Below are 18,717 nucleotides of genomic sequence, written 5' to 3'. Positions count from 1 at the left end.
TGTATTCTGTGGTTATTTTGTAGGAATTGAACCAAAAAGTGGGAGAAACTTTGGCATAATATCGAAGAGGTCTCGCTAGGGCGGTCAAAAGTGACCGCCCCAGCGAGCATTGTGGTCTGGCCGAGGATTGTTTTGCGCAAGTGTCTCACTAGGGCGGTCACCAGCGAAACCAGGGACATGCTCGAGGAAGCTTATTCGAGGACCTCTCGCTATGGCGGTCAAAATATACCGCCCTAGCGAGAAGCGAGATTGAGAAAGATTTGTTTCCAAATTTTGAGGGACTCTATCCTACACCAAGACCTAACACACGAGACCAGCCGTTTTCTACACACTTTATCAGACTTTTCATCATTTTTCTTGGAGAAGAGGATAGGAGCAAAGGAGATTTCGAAAACCTCGAGATTTCCACGCGTCGTGGCCGTCATCCATCGTCATCTTTAGTATTTTAATTATTCAGTATTTTATTTCTTACATTGATTGTTGGCTTTTATTATGAATTTTAGTAGCTAAACTCTAGATTTGTTGGGATTTGAGGGGATCCTACCCCGTACTCGGTGTTTAACATTATTTCTCGACGTTTTTACTAGTGATTTGTTTATGCTATTGTTATTTCTTGTTTCAATCGAAGCCTAGCTAACTTCCTTTGATTATTTCATGTTGTTGATGAGTTCGATAGAATAGTTAACAATACGATCAAATAGTATAAACCACGGATTTACAATTTTAGTAGATATACGGAATTGGGTACGTGTCGATAGTGATAGTTCACCCGAATGAAAGCTAGTGGATTCCATAGAATGTAATGCAATCTTGAACTGTTAAATATTTGAGGACACTTGAGTACTGCATGTTTTTGATTAGTATTAATATAGCTCGAGAGAGTATATTAATTAGTCTAGGGAATTCCGTCGAACGCACGAGTAAAAGTCGAGTGTGATTATTTAAACACGAGTGGTAGGTGAACTTCTAATTCCCAACAAATTCATTTCTCATTTGATTTAATCCAAATTAATCATTACGGTCTTGAGTACGTTTTCTTTGCATTTTAATTATTTTAGTTGTTTAATTTACATTAGTTTAATCATCAACTCATTTTATCGTTGCTAAAGAAATTTTACTTGAAAATAAAAATAGTGTAACGCAGTCTTTGTGGAACGATACTCGTATTCACTTACGTTTATCATAATTGACCGCCCCCGCGAGTGATATGTTTTTTTTAAAAAAGATTTTAAGTCGAGAACGCCTCGCTAGGGCGGTCAACAGTGGCCACCCCAGCGAGAACTCGTATTTTTCAAAACTTTGTCGGCGAGAACCCCTCGCTAGGGCGGACACAATTGACCGCCCTAGCGAGTCACGCAGATCATAAAAATTTTGTCGGCGAGAACCCCTCGCTAGGGCGGACACAATTGACCGCCCTAGCGAGTCGCGCAGATTATAAAAACATTCCTCTTCTCTTTTCCTCTCCAAATTTCGGCGCCCCCTCCATCTTTTGTGCTAAATCCGTTTTATTTGGTGATTTTTCAGGGTAAAGACTCCATCTTGGTCCATACCCTCCACAAGGAAGCACTTAGGCTACAAGATTTTCTTCTCCGGACGGCCACCTACACCAGCATACCCGCCACCCTTCCAGTTTCAATACCATTATCCTATGCCCCCAGCGGCTGAAGAGGGAGTCCCACCGCCTGAGAATGAGGAGGAGGACGATTTCTGATTAGGGGAGTTTACTGTTTCCCCTTTCTTTTTATTTTGCATATTCTATCTTTGCATTTAAATTCATGAGTTTTTTTTTATGTTTTTAGTGTTTGTTTCGTTTTGTGCACTGAGGGCATTGCACAACTCTAGTATGAGGGGGGTAGATTGTTATGTTTGCTTAGTTAATTGGTTTTAAATTGTTGCATTTCTTTTATTTGGTGTCGTTTATGGTGAGAAGACATAGTGTATGAGCCAATGATGATGTTGAATTGATAGTATACAAAAGTATTGATTGGGTCACCTCATGAATGGTACTCTTGATTGTTAAAGCATGAATTTTGGCACAAAGTTGAACTTTTTGAGCACATATGTGTGGGGACTAGAATTTTGTAGGAATAATGGTGAAATCTGAAGGTTTTGTGTGGTTAACTTGAAAGGCATCATTTATGAGTTGATTTAGCATGTAAACACGTGAAAATAAGTCACTAATTGGGACCTTGAATGAGAACATGTGATTTGCCTTGAACTTTACATATACCCCTTTTTCAATGCAGTGAAAAAAAATATCATACCCCTAACCAGCTGTAATCCAAAGTTATATATTCTTAGCCTAGGGAGTACATGTGTGAAAATTGAGCATTCAAAAAAAAAAAAAGAGAAAAAAATGGTGGAGATGTAAGGTGAGGGGGAGCCGAAATAAAAGGAATGAAATCCTATTCCTAGGCTAAAAGTTGGAGATGTAAGGAGAGGAGGAAAGTCACACGAAAAGTCTTGACGATTGCACAATGAAAATGATCGGTGTACTCCCGACTGTTAGCCACTTGAGCTTATTTTCCTTCTTTTCGACACCCTTCTCTGCACTTAAGAATCGAATAAAGTTCAAATTATGGTTAGTGATAAATGGACACGGGGGTGCATGCTAGTGAGTCTTGTATTGAAGTGCTAATTGAGTGACTCGCATGATCGGATGATTGATCTATTTGAAGTACGAATGACTAGACCCATCATGACACACACACACATTCAAATTAGTGTCGAGATTTATGTGTAGATGAGAATGAGTATTCGTTTGTGATTTGACTTGATTATAATTTGTATGTGGGAAAGTTCACTGAGGCATGAGCATAACAGTTGTTAACTCACCATTGACATTTACTTGTGTTGGTTATTTCCTGTTTGAGTATTTTGTGTTTGTTTTGTTTGTTTAGAATCTCGTGCTTTAACCTATTTTGCTCGAGGGCGAGCAAAAGGTTAGTATGAGGGGGATGATAGGACTCGTTTTTACGTGTTTTTAGTGTTGGTTTTGAGTCGCGTTCATGCATCATATTAGTTTGTTTTAGTTGAATTTTGCATTTTTTTTAGCATTATTGAGCATTTGACTAATCTCGTGTATTCTGTGGTTATTTTGTAGGAATTGAACCAAAAAGTGGGAGAAACTTTGGCATAATATCGAAGAGGTCTCGCTAGGGCGGTCAAAAGTGACCGCCCCAGCGAGCATTGTGGTCTGGCCGAGGATTGTTTTGCGCAAGTGTCTCACTAGGGCGGTCACCAGCGAAACCAGGGACATGCTCGAGGAAGCTTATTCGAGGACCTCTCGCTATGGCGGTCAAAATATACCGCCCTAGCGAGAAGCGAGATTGAGAAAGATTTGTTTCCAAATTTTGAGGGACTCTATCCTACACCAAGACCTAACACACGAGACCAGCCGTTTTCTACACACTTTATCAGACTTTTCATCATTTTTCTTGGAGAAGAGGCTAGGAGCAAAGGAGATTTCGAAGACCTCGAGATTTCCACGCGTCGTGGCCGTCATCCATCGTCATCTTTAGTATTTTCATTATTCAGTATTTTATTTCTTACATTGATTGTTGGCTTTTATTATGAATTTCAGTAGCTAAACTCTAGATTTGTTGGGATTTAAGGGGATCCTACCCCGTACTCGGTGTTTAACATTATTTCTCGACGTTTTTACTAGTGATTTGTTTATGCTATTGTTATTTCTTGTTTCAATCGAAGCCTAGCTAACTTCCTTTGATTATTTCATGTTGTTGATGAGTTCGATAGAATAGTTAACAATACGATCAAATAGTATAAACCACGGATTTACAATTTTAGTAGATATACGGAATTGGGTACGTGTCGATAGTGATAGTTCACCCGAATGAAAGCTAGTGGATTCCATAGAATGTAATGCAATCTTGAACTGTTAAATATTTGAGGACACTTGAGTACTGCATGTTTTTGATTAGTATTAATATAGCTCGAGAGAGTATATTAATTAGTCTAGGGAATTCCGTCGAACGCACGAGTAAAAGTCGAGTGTGATTATTTAAACACGAGTGGTAGGTGAACTTCTAATTCCCAACAAATTCATTTCTCATTTGATTTAATCCAAATTAATCATTACGGTCTTGAGTACGTTTTCTTTGCATTTTAATTATTTTAGTTGTTTAATTTACATTAGTTTAATCATCAACTCATTTTATCGTTGCTAAAGAAATTTTACTTGAAAATAAAAATAGTGTAACGCAGTCCTTGTGGAACGATACTCGTATTCACTTACGTTTATTATAACTTGACTATCGTGCACTTGCGATATTTAAATCGAGCTTTCATTTATAAAATAAATTTTGGGATTATTCACTGTGCAAGTTTTGCTCGATCAATCTTCAGTTGGGCTGGTGAAATCACTTGACTCGTCAGTTGAACTGATTTCACTCTTTCCATTGAACTAGTCAGATGAGTTCTTCATTAGTTGAACTCTTCATCAGTTGGTCCGTGCTTCTGAAGGTCTTCTTCCGAACCACCTATCAGCTGGACAATCAGTTGAACTGTTATTTGATAAATCGGTGGCGCTGATTCAGTTTGGTCGATCATTTGGTATTTTCCTATTGCATCTCAATTGTTTCAGTTTGGCTCGTTTAACTGATCAGTTCGAAGCCTGATCAGTTCCAGCTTCTTGCACACTAGGTAAATCATTAGAAACAAAATAACAGGTTTTGTTAACATCAAAATTAATATTGCGAACATAAAATGTTCCAACAATCTCCCTCTTTTTGATGATCACAAAAATTGAGCAAATACCGCGAAAAAATATTTTCAGTTCGAGGGATAGTACATTTAAACATCGTTAAAAGCTTCGCCTCAAGAACTGAATTAGAAACGGGTTTTAAAAACAATTTTCAGTTCGAGAGTAAAAAAAAACTCCCCCTCAATAACTGAATTAAAAATGGGTTATAAAAAAATTTCAGTTTGAGTGTAAAAGAAAACTCCCCCTCAATAACTAAATTAAAAACCTCTTTTGAAAGCAACATTTAAATAAGCTCAAAGTAAATAGACAAACTTGAATCATTTAAGCAGTGTAGGCAATAAGTCTGGAGATATCAATTTAGTCACACCGAAACTCAACTGGATGAACATGATGTTTATTTAATCAAATAAACTTCTTTGCATTTTACATTTAAGTACAATCGATAGTAAGAAAAATTACTACTACAATAGCATTTTAAATAACATCAGTTATCAGTCAGTTTGTGCATGACAGAACTTGATATGCCAACAATTGGTTGCCGTCAGCACTTGAAATGCTGCATTGATAATGAGTTTCTTTGCCAGAAGAATAGCTAATTTGCCTTGAACCTGATCTCTTTGCTGACTAACTGGTCAATCTGACTCAAAACAACTCAACTGATGCTGAACCGCATTGATCTGATATATCAATGGAGCGGATGTATATTACTGATGATTAAGCTCCACTTTAATCATCCAACATCCCAGGATGACTAAGCTTCGTTTGTTTGGCAGCTAAACTGGTAGGCTTGCAACTGAAATCTTGTTCACCGAACAATTTAGCTGTGCATCTTCACAGGTAAAGCTCAGAACCCTGCATGCTGATTAAAATCCCAAAGCTCGTAGTCGAGTAAAGTGGCAACAATGTTAGTTGCAAAGCCAATCCTTACTATTCTTCGCTATGAGCGCTATATAAACATTTTCAAATAGTTTTGAAAATAATATAAAGTACTTTTAAATAGCATTTAAAACTATTTTAAAGTAAAAGAATTTAAAACACAGTTTTATTAAAATGTTCTTCTTAGAACAACTAGCTCTGATACCAATTGAAGGACCGTGTGCTGAGCACCTTTGAGATGCTTCAAACACTATATTCTCCAATGAGCTGCAATAGCTCGTGTTCTAAGAATTTTAATACTGATGAATTAAATCGAGTTTGGTTTTTAAAACCAAGTGGAAGAAACTCAAAGTAATTCTTCGTGAAGAAAGCTGTTATATTTGAAAGCATTTTAACTTATGTAAACTGAATAACTGAAAAGCATAGGATCGGTTCTCAGATGTATCAGTTCAGTTATCGTAACAACTGAACTGATCAAATCAGTTTGAAATCAATAGTTAATCAGTTAAATACACAAGATATGTTTATGGATGTTTGGAGACTTCAAATACTCCTACGTCACACCTTATACCACCTCGGGTAAGATCCACTAAAAGAATTTGATCTATACAACACCTCGTACAAACCCACTCAGCTTAGAACTTACACTACTGCCTAATCTGAACTCCTAGCCTAGACTCAAGGAAACATCTTTAGCCAACACTTTTTTAACGTCTATGTGTAAAAGACTACATACACAAGTTTAATGTCTTTGTGCAAGACTATATTTGAGTGGTGGTGTGTGTTTGCATGTGTGTGAGAACTGAACTAAGAATACACCTAGAAGGTGTTCTCACAAAATGAGGGAAGTGAGCTACTATATTAAGCTGGTAATACTTGAGTATTCCCTTCGGGCTGATTGCTTCTTGAAAGCTGATAAGCAAATAAGCGTGCTGATAGGATCGATGGGGGGGATTACCGTTGAGCTACAATAGCTCGGTTCTTGAAATATTCAACACCGATGAATTAAATTGAGTTTGGTTTAAAAACCAAGCGGAAAATACTCGAAATAATCCTTCGTAGAAACCGATTAAATATTTTGTAAAGCATTTAAGATATATACAAGTTGAATGTGTAAAAATATTTTTGGTTGAAGCATTTTATCAAACAATTGGTATCCAATATTTTGGTATTTGAAGAACACATAAAATGCTTCAACAATGCATCCTTAAAAACAATGGAAATGATAAGTAAATGCAATAAACAAATAGACACAAATTTGTTTATGGATGTTCGGAGACTTCAAATGCTCCTACGTCACCCCTTCTTCCCCTTGGGAAGGATTCACTAGAAGAATTTGATTTATACAACTCTTTGTACAAACCCACTTCAGCTAGGACTTACCCACTGCCTAAATTGAACTCCTAGCACTCAAGATTGTAGGCATCACCTCACAATCAGCATATTGTTTAATGTATCATATGCAAAGAATACATACACAAGTTTATTGTCTTTGTGCAAGACTCAGTCAACTAAACTTTGAAGTTTAACTCTCTTGTATATGTGTGAGTGATTGTGTGTGAGGAATTTTCTTTACAGTGTACATCTTAAATGTATCCTCACACAAGGGCTTGTTCTCTCAACTAGCTGATTTCTTTATGCCAACTGCCCATGCTTTGAATCCTCTTCAAAAGCTCTTGTTTGATCTTCAAGATATTGTATTTATAAGCCCCAACAATGATATATATGTTAAGCACAAGAATATGACCGTTTGAAAAGTTTCTATACTGTTTCTGGAATTGCAACGGTCAAATTCGCCTTGCTGGACATTTTCCCGACTGGTCAACTCTGGTCGACCCAACTGGTCGTTCAGTTCAACTGGTCATCAGTTTGTTCAGTTCAGTTCAGCTGGTCAGCAGCTGGTTCAGTTCAGTTCAGTTTCAGCTGGTGTGCTGAAATCAGCCTAACTGATTTCAGTTTGTGCAGAACTAGTAGTTTCATCGTCATTTATCAGCATCTTAGGCTTCGATTCAGACTTTGATTTCTGAAGATGATTTGTAGACTTTGTCTTATCTTTCCAACGCATACTGAATCGCTTCATTTCGATAACCGAGCTGAGAGATATGACCATAATACCGCAGCTGCTCAAACCCAACTGATTGTTGTCTTCGTGTGATCAGTTACGATCAGTTGCGATCAGTTTGACCTAGATAACATCCGATTTTGCCCAACTGACGTGAAATATGACTTGTTCCAAATTGAGTTTTATAATCAGTCCAGATTAGCGGATTGTCATTTGGATCATCCAGTTGAGAGATATCTTCAAAACACCGAAGCTCACCAGAAATTCAGTTTGTGCAGAATTCAGTTTCAGCTTGCTTCTTGTGTTAACAACTTCACACTTGAGTAAATATGTTAGAAACATAATAACAAGTTTTGTTAACATCAAAATCAAGATTGCGAACTTGAAAAGTTCCAACACGTGCCCTTTTTTTTCCACACTCTTTTTTGTTGTTTTTTTATTCTGATGGTCTTGGTCTGTAGTTATAGCAGCAAGATGATCGTACACCAAGACTCATCACATGTGATCATTGCAGCTTTGAATGTGTTCCTTGAACTTTGTGTCTCGACTTTTCCGACAGCTCTTCTGGAATATTTTGTCTTTAAGCATTGCTACAACGTCCATTATTGTACCTTTGATCATACAGATACTTTTGTATCTTTGTGCGTAAATGGAATCCATTTAGATAAGCTTGTCTTGATCTGCAATTGATGGATTCCTAACTGATGCTTTTAACTGATCTTCCGAACTGATCTTCAGTTGGGCTTGTGAAATCAGTTGAACAGATTTCACTCTTTCAGTTGAACTAGTCATCTGAGTTCTTCATTAGTGGAACTCTTCATCAGCTGGCCGGGCTTCTGAAGGTCTTCTGCCGAACTGATCAGTTAAACGAGCCAAACTAAAGCTATCGAGATGCAATCTGAGAACACCAACTGATCGACCAAACTGAATCAGCACAACTGATTTATCAATGAACAGTTCAACTGATTGTACAGCTGATAAGTGGTTCAGCAATAGACCATCAGAAGCCCGACCAGCTGATGAAGATTTCAACTCATGAAGAACTCAGCTAACTAGTTCAACCAAAAGAGTGAAATCAGTTCAACTGACGAGTCAACTGATTTCTCCTGCCCAACAGAAGATCAGTTCAGATGAACAGTTAAGAGCATCAGTTAGGAATCAATCAGTAGCAGATCAAGACAAGCTTATCTAAATGAATTCCAGCTACGCACAAAGATACAAAAGCATTTGTACAATCAAATGTACAATAATGGACATTGCAGAAAAGATTAAAGCCGAGAGATTCCTGGAGGCATGTCAGAAAAATCAGGACACATATATCAAGGAACGCATTCAAGCTGCAACAATCACATGTGATGAGTCTTGAAGTACGATATCAATGCCTCTATAAATACAAGCTCAAGACCATCAGCAAATATATACAACACAAGAGTTTCGAAAAAAAAGGGCACGCTTATTGCTTATCAGCTTTCAGAAGCAATCATCCCAGAGGAAATACTCAAGTCATATCAGCTTAGTTTAGAAGCTTACTTCCCTCAGTGTGTGAGAACACCTTCGTGGTTCATTCCTTGTTCAATTCTTACACACGCACACATACCACCACTCAAATACAGTCTTGCACAAAGACATTAAACTTGTGCATGTAGTCTTTGACATGCAGACGTTAAAGAAGTGTTGGCTGAAAGGTGCTGCCTTCAGTCTAGGCTAGGAGTTCAGATTATGCAGTAGTGCAAGTCCTAAGCTGAGTGGTTTTGTACAAGGTGTTGTATAGATAAAATTTTTCTAGTGAATCCTACCCGAGGTGGTAGCAGGGGTGACTTAGGAGCATTTGAAGTCTCCGAACATCCATAAATATATCTTGTGTACTTAACTGATGAACAGTTGTTTTCAAACTGATTTGATCAGTTCGTGGTGTTATCAGTTCAGTTCTTTCCATAACTGAACTAATACATCTGAGAACTGATCCTATGCTTTTCAGTTATTCAGTTTACATAAGTTAAAGTTATTTCAAATATAACAGCTTTCTTGACGAAGGATTACTTCGAGTTTCTTCCGCTTGATTTTAAAAACGAAAATCGATTTACTTCATCGGTGTTAACATTTTTAGAACACGAGCTATTGTAGCTCATTGGAGAATATTTTGTTTGATACACCTCAAGGTGCCTAGCAAACGATCCTTCAATACTTAATACACTTGGCTTAAATTTTTGCACTCTATCACGCCGTACTCTGATATGTTGTCTTCCATTTTGTATATTTATGCTAAATTTCTTGATTTCAAGGAACTCAAAGATTTCACTAAATCTACATCCCCTATCAAATACAAATCCTAATTTAACTTAAGTTATTTTATTTCCCAGAGAGTAATTAATTGGTTGACTCTATCATGCGTCGTCCTGACCGTGTAATTTAATTTCCCCAAGATATATTCCTATTACTATCCCAGTTGCGACCCATAGTCATCTTATGGTAATAATTGAAAATAAAACAACTTAATGATTGGTACTTATAAAACCTCATACCTGTCTATGCCAAACATATTGTCTTTAACCATATCACCAATTTATTTCCTTAAATCCCAAGTATTCCAAGTACTTAAACGGTTCAAGCCTATCGAGTTACCACCACATATTATGATTCAATTCTAAATCCCACCAGAACATTGAACATTTATATGTAACCTCGGATTTCAAGCTTATGTCAAACGACCTTTATACTCACAAAAATCTTAACACTTTAGAGGGGAAAACTTTTATTCACCTTCCAATATAATTTACTCTTAGTATCATATAAATGAAAAACTTGTCATGCTACTCTTTCCTCGATGTTTGTCTATATTCTGTAACTTATTTTACGTAAGGTAGTTATCTAATTGTCATCCTAAAAAGCAGGGTAATTTCCCCAAATGAACATGTCCTAATATCCCAATATACACGAATTTCGTTCACTTATTTTCTCCCTTCGTCATTTGTCCCCTCATTTATCTTAAATTATGGAATCTTATAGTACAAAACTCCAAAACTTTCTGATACCATAGCAATCGTTGAACCCAAAGGTATTTTTTATCTTAAGATAAAACCCAAAATAATAATATTTTCGATTAAATCTTGTTTCCAATATTTATATCCTTTGTTCTTTACGTCATAAACTTACAACACCTATAACACAATCGTAATTCTCTATAGCCCACTGTGATATCCAAAAATTATTACTTCGACGAATCTTACATTCTCATCAACATTGCTAATACTCATATTTCTCGTTCCTCCTAGGATATCCTCATACTTACATATATGTCTAATTTTCTCAATCATAATTCCTTATGTAACCCTTAATTTGTAATTTACTTGCTAACTACATTCAAATAGACCCTTTTATTTTTCGGTAAATTGCTACCTAAATTCCAAAGTTCTCGGATTATTCGATTAAGCCTAACTTATTGCATTTCTAGCTTCTCAAACTATCGAATTTAATCCAAAACGGCTCCCATAAATTTCGAAAATTGCTAAAATGACCCCATAATTCTCCTAAAATTTGCAATTAAGACCCAAAAATTCACAAATTCTCCAATTTAGCCAAAAATTTTCGCATTTTAGTCTCCAAGTTTTCGGATTCTTGCATTAAGCCCTCTAGATTTTTGAATTATAACAAAATTACCCTCAATATTTCCGAAAACTTGCAATTAATTTCTCCAAGCCTTATAATTCAGTCCCTAAGTTCATGATTCCTAAAATTCAATCCATAACCATCAAGTTCGAAATTTTCTTCCTACACAACGTATAATTTGAAACAAGCAGTCCTAAATCACCAAGTTCAATTCGCCTCAACTTAGTCTTAGGTAGTGCAAAACTCGAGATGCGCAAAACCAAATTCTCCTCACGACAAGGGGCATAACTGTACACGCTGTCCATACCACGTAACCAACACACATTTAATTTAAAAATATCATGCACATAACCTCTATATCATGAATCATGAAAGCATTAAAAGGATTTTAGCATATAAAATATAAGTCAGTAAAAACTCACATACTTGAGGCGTGACTTCTTGAGCTTCTCGGAGTGATACTACACAACCCTTTAGGGAAAACCTTCGCTCTTATACTAACTGAAACGACCATCGCTTTTTAACTTTAAAATTTTACTAAATTTTTTTATCCATTAATTCGAAAACCCACAATTAAAAATAACTTAACATTTCCATAAATCAAAATAATTTAATAATTTAAATCTCAAGTGCATAAAGTCCCTAAAATAATCAATTACCAAAATTCAACATCTACTTTTAACATGAACAAAATTAACTTCAAAATAAAGCATAAAATCTCTAATAAAATTCTTAATAAAAATCCTTTAAACTTTGCCTATCAACTAGTGCGGAAATAAATGTCCCTCGGGAGTGTACTGCCGTACTCGATCCACTCAAGCGTCAACGCCTCCAACAATATCATCATCACCTGCAACATTCAAACCTAGTGTGTTTAATGACCCAGCACGTCCTAAACACGAGTAACAAATAATACATATACAATCACATGTATTAAATGATACTTTTATTTAAAATAATTTTAAGCATAAATAATCATATATCGTAAAATCATTTAATCGTAAAGCTTTGCATCTTTTATCATTTTGGGTGAAGTTTGATCCTTGAAAGTGACTAGTCTATTATGTTGGATCGGAAAAATCCTCCAAAAACCTGATGAGCTGCAAAAGCTCGTGTTCTAAGAATGTAAACACCGATAAATTAGATCGAGTTTGAAAATAAATCAAGCGGAAAATACTCGAAGTAACCTTTCGTTAAGAAAACTGATCGGTTAAAGCTTTTAATCTTGTGTAACTAATTAACTGAAGATAAGGGGGATCAGTTCTCGCATGTCTCAGTTCCGTTATGGGGAGAACTGAACTGATAGATACTCGAACTGATCAAGTCAGTTTAAAACAAAGGGTTAACAGTTAAAGTACACAAGTTATGTTTATGGATGTTCGAAGACTGAACTGCTCCTACGTCACCCTTTCTACCTCCTCGGGTAGGATCCACTAGAAGACTTTGATTTATACAACTCTTTCTACAAACCCACTCATATTAGGACTTACACTACTGCCTAACTGAACTCCTAGACTAGACTGAAGGCAGCACCTTCTAGCCAACACTTCTTTAACATCTATGTAAGAAAGACTACATACACAAGTTTATTATCTTTGTGCAAGACTGTATTTGAGTGGTGGTGTGTGTGTGTGAGAACTGATCTCTGCAAACTACCCGAAAGTGTTCTCACACACTGAGGAAAATATGTTTCTAAACTAAGCTGATAACACGATGAAGTGTTCCCTCTGGGCTGATTGCTTCTTGTAAGCTGATACGCGATATTCGTGCCCTCTCTGTATTTTATCTTTTCACTCGTAAACTCTCATCATCACTCATCATTGTCTTCACTGAGCTTCGGCTTCTATTTATAGGTGTCTGGCTGAACTGTACAGTGAAACTCAGTGAATGAACCCATTGCAGTTTGAATTTGTTCTCCCAAGTAGATATCTGGAACATTTGGCTTTAAACGCTGCCGCAACGTCTCTTATTGTACCTTGATAGTACAACAGCTTTTGTACCTTTGTGCACAGTTGGATTAAGCTTGTCGTATCTGCAAACTGGTTCGCTCCTAACTGATGTTCTGAACTGGTCAGTTGAACTGGTGAGGTGAAATCAGTTGACTTGTCAGCTGAACTGATTTCACTGATTCAGTTGAACTGATCATTTGGGTTCTTCATCAGTTGAACACTTCATCAGCTGGTCGGGCTTCTTAAGGTCTTCTGCTGAACCACCTAACAACTGGACAATCAGTTGAATTGCTCTTGATACTTCAGTTGTATTGGTTCAGTTTAATAAATCAGTTGGCACTTTAACGCCCCTGAAAATTTAATAGTACACGTAAAATCAAACATGATGTATTTATATTATTTTAAATTATGCATGCACCATATTTTATTTGTTATAAATATATTTATGTAATTACATATTATTTTATTCATGTATATATTTAATTGTATTATTTGAGTTCCAGTTTTTCAGGCAAATACACGAGATCGGACCGGGAATAAGATATTTGAGATATTTATTTTTGAGCCAAATTCAATGCCCAAAAATTATTTTAAGTTATGGAGTATTTTATTTTCTGACAATTAGTATTTTATTTTCCCTTGATTGTTTTGCAAAATTTGTAAATTTAGGAATATTTTATGTATCATTTTTCAAGCCTCAAGTAGTCTAAAATTTTATTTGGACTGCACCATATATTGATTAATTAGTTTAAACCTAATCAATATATTTAAATTATCCCTAAAATACCTTAAATCCACTCCACTTGCCTCAAATTTCAAGACTTTGGCCAAGTCTTCTCCGGAAGAAACTTCACATGCCCATCAATTCTCCTCCATTTCCTCTCATTAATACCCTTCTCTCCTAGAGTGTTCTTGAGCTCCATTTCCATAGGTTCTACCATTTGAGAATAGCAAGAAGCTCCAAATTTCTTCCTCGCGTCCGGATCGTCGAGATTTGCGAGATTCTCTATGTTTCAAGACCAAAGGCATGTATATTACGTTTTTTTTCTCATCAATCAAGTAATAGTATGGATTTTCAAGCATTCATGTTTGTGAGAAACATTTTCATGCAAGTATGTTCAGATTTATGTTCATGTCAAGATTATACACTTGTTTCTCACGTTTTCATGTTGTAGGCGACGTTGGATGGTTCTGGGCTAACATGGCTGCTTATGATCATGTTCATATATGTTTTAGAACCATATTGGTATGTTGGTTGAGGATTTATAGCACTTGGGTGGTAAGAGTTGATAGCATGAGTTCATTGTGCAGTAAGTTTCTGGGTGTGTATTTTACTTTCATTGTTTCGAAAACTGGTATCAATCGGTTTATTTTCTGAAAATGCTTTCAACACAAAAAGTGTAGTTTATTATGTTATCTTCGATTCAATATAAAATTCGTAATTTTTGAATAAGAAATGAGGGAGATATGATTTTCTTGCAAAACCGCACACTCTGTCCAAAGAATATTTTTGACAGCAAGCTCTTGAAATCTGATCTTTCGTATTTTTAAATTCTGGTATCTATCCGTCCATTTTCTGAAAATGCTTTCAACACAAAAACTGTAGGTTATTGTGTTATCTTCGATTCGATATAAAATTCGTAATTTTTTGATAAGAAACGAAAGAGTTATGATTTTTCTCGTAAAACCGCTCAAGCTGTCTTAATTGTGCGAGAATATCTTTGTTCAAGTTTTTGGTGTGTGTTCGTGTTTGAGATCATTTCCTGAGTGGTTTTGAGCAGTGTCATGGTCTTAATAAGTGTCTTAGGGTCGAGTCTAAGTTTTTGTTCGAGGTTGATTCGAGTCGGTTGGTGTTTATAAATTTTATTGTTCCTGTAAGCTGTAAAGTGTCATTTCTTTGGATTGGCTAGAGTTGTAAGCTTTTTTATTTTATTTTGGGTTGTTCGAAAGTGTTTTGGTCATGGTTTGGGTTTTTGGGCAGTAAGTTAACATGTTGTTTAAGGTTGATTCGAGTATCGAGTCAATCAATAGATCCTAAGTCAACGAATGAATTTTGGGAGTTACACGTATACGATTTGGGAGTAGTTTTGAGTTGTTTGTCAAGTTCAACTACAGCGAACCCAGGAACAATCCAACGAAGTCTACAAAGTTTGTAAGTATGATATCAGGTATGACGTGTCTTAAAAGTATATTTTTGAGATATTGAATTGTCTTGTGGCCACCTATTTTACGGGTTTGGAATCCGGGTATCGTGACCGGTGAACACTCCAAAATACGGGTTAGGAACCCAGAGTACACGTATCTGGCGAACTATCAAACAGATTCAGTTATATATGTTATGATTGGACATTCAGACCCAGAACTTGGATGATCCTTGCAGGCCTAGTACTATGGTATAGTTTGATCAAACGATTCATGTGTGCCACGATTCGAAAAGTAGATCTCAATATTATGAACAATATATTTCAGCCTCACACAGTTTCATGCCAGTTATGTTCTCGTCATATTATGTCATATTTATGTTGAGACTACAGTTTGTTCTCATAAAATTATTTTCATATATAGAAGCCAAGTCATACATATTTATTTATTCATGTTCAAGTTACCATGTATCAGATATGTTAAAATCACATGATTTTTATTACATATTATTTGTTATCCACGTATATGCATGTTGAATCTTTAGACTCATTATACTTGATTGATGCAGATGTTGTTGATGAGGAGGCTAGGGGCGGTGATCAGTGAGTGGTCTCGGACTGTGGCAGTTGAAAACCCGAGGGCCACTAGTGTTGTATTTATTTATATATTTTATAAACTTGAATTTGCAATATTCTGATATTATTAAATTGGGTCGTGTATTGTAAAAATACTTATTTATGTTGCATGAGTGTATTTTATTTGTAGTAACGACTCGAGTTTGTATTAATAAGAAAATTTTATTTCTTCCCCAAAAATATATATTATATGTATATATATATATATATATATATAAATGTATGGGTCGTTACAGGCACTTTCAGTTTGCATCTCGATAGCTTCAGTTTAAACTTGGTAACTGATCGGTTCGAAGCCTGATCAGTTTCAGTTTCTGCGCACTTAGGTAAACTCATTAGAATTAAACAAACAAGTTTTGTTAACATCTAAATCAAGATTGCGAACATGAAATATTCCAACAATCTCTTTCTTTTTGATGAATCATAAAACTTGAACAGTTAAAGCGATTTAAAATAATTTTAACAGTTAATAATTCTCCCCTTTTTTGAGAATCAAAACACTTAAAAACAATAAAGTGAATAAAAGAACTTTCAGTTCGAGGGATAGCAGAAAGAAAAGCTCCCCCTGAACAACTGAATAAAACGATTTGAAATCTATTTGTCAGTTAGAGGAATAACAAATTTAAAATCAGTTTTAAAGAATAGCTCCCCCACAAGAATTGAATCAAAAACTTCCCCTCAAAAATATAATCGTTTACGCCATTTTAAAAAAAAAAAGTTTAGCAATAAACACTCAAGCAGTTAAGGCAACATATAAACTGGAAAAATCAGTTCAGTTACATCCAAACTAACTAGATACACATGATGTTAATTTAATCCATTACGCGTCCTTTGTATTAATATAAAGCACACCATATTATGTAAGGGAATTGCTATTACACTTAGCAAATATCAAATAACATCAAGTATCAGTCAGTTTATATAAAATAGAACTGAATGTACCAACAATTGATCGCCTAGAATGCTTGGAATGCTGCATCGATTTTGAGTTTCTTTTGCCATAAGAACATCTAATTTCCTTGGACTTGATCTCTGTGCTGGCTAACTGGTCTAATTGATGCAAATTGGACTTAACTGATGTTGAACCGCATTGATAATCTATATTTGATCTGATATGGCAACGAAGCGGCGGTACTTCTGATGATTAAGTTCCACTTAACTCATCATTTTCAGCTGATAGTTGGGTTCCGTCTGTTGATCAGTTTAACTGGTAAGTTGGCAAATGAAATCTTGTCCGCTGATCAGTTTAGCTATCCTGCTGTCAGTTGAACTCAAAAATCCTGCAAACAGCTAAACAAACAAAATAGCACAGCAAACAAAAAAATTTATCAGAGGGTTTTGAAAACCATTTTAAGACTTATTTAAAAGAAATATCAGTTTTCAAATGTCTTTTTTAGAACAGCTAGCTCTGATACCAATTGTTGGATAAGAAAAATCCTCTAAAAACGTGATGAGCAGCAATAGCTCGTGTTCTAAGAATGTATAGACCGATGAATTAGATCGAGTTTAAAAATAAATCAAGCGTAAAATACTCGAAGTAATCATTCGTTAAGAAAAATGATCGGTTAGAGCTTTTAATCTTGTGTAACTAATTAACTGAGGATAAGGAGGATAATTTATCGCATTTATCAGTTCAGTTATGGTGATATCTGAACTGATCAAGTCAGTTTAAAGCAAAGGGTTAACCGTTAAAGTAAACAAGATATGTTTATGGATGTTCGGAGACTGAACTGCTCCTACGTCACCCCTTTTACCTCCTCGAGTAGGATCTACTAGAAGACTTTGATTTATACAACTATTTGTACAAACCCACTCAGCTTAGGACTTACACTACTGCCTAACTGAACTCCTAGACTAGACTGAAGGCAGCACCTTACAGCCAACATTTCTTTAACGTCTATGTGAGAAAGACTACATACACAAGTTTATTGTCTTTGTGCAAGACTGTATTTGAGTGGTGATGTGTATGTCTGTGAGAACTGATCTCTGAAAACTACCCGAATTTGTTCTCACACACTGAGGAAAATATGCTACTAAACTAAGCTGATAACACGATGTATTGTTCCCTCTGGGCTGATTGTTTCTTGCAAGATGATACGCGATATGCGTGCCCTCTCTGTATTTTTCACTCTTGCACTCTCATCATCATTCATCATTGTCTTCACTGAGCTTCGGCTTCTATTTATAGGTGTTTGGCTGAATGCACAGTGAGACTCAAAATGAACCCGTTGCAGTTTAAATTTGTTCCCCCAAATAGATATCTGGAACATTTGGCTTTAAACGCTGCTGCAACGTCTCTTATTGTAACTTGATAGTACAGTAGCTTTTGTACCTTTGTGCACAGCTGGATTAAGCTTGTCGTATCTGCAAACTATTCGCTCCTAACTGATGTTCTGAATTGGTCAGTTGAACTGGTGAGATGAAATCATTTGACTTGTTAGCTGAACGGATTTCAGTTATTCAGTTGAACTGACCAGTTGGGCTCTTCATCAGTTGAACACTTCATCAGCTGACCGAGCTTCTGAAAGTCTTCTGCTGAACCACCTATCAACTGGACAATCAGTTGAACTTCTCTTGATACTTCGGTTGTGCTGGTTCAGTTCTATAAATCAGTTGGCACTTTCAATTTGCGACTCGATAGCTTCATTTTAAGCTTGGTAACTGATCAGTTCGAAGCTTGGTCAGTTTCAGTTTCTGCGCACTTAGGTAAACTCATTAGAAACA

This window comes from Primulina tabacum, chromosome 7, assembly GCF_025594145.1.
Source record: "Primulina tabacum isolate GXHZ01 chromosome 7, ASM2559414v2, whole genome shotgun sequence".
NCBI classification, from domain to species: Eukaryota; Viridiplantae; Streptophyta; class Magnoliopsida; order Lamiales; family Gesneriaceae; genus Primulina; species Primulina tabacum.
This window is presented reverse-complemented; position numbering follows the sequence as displayed.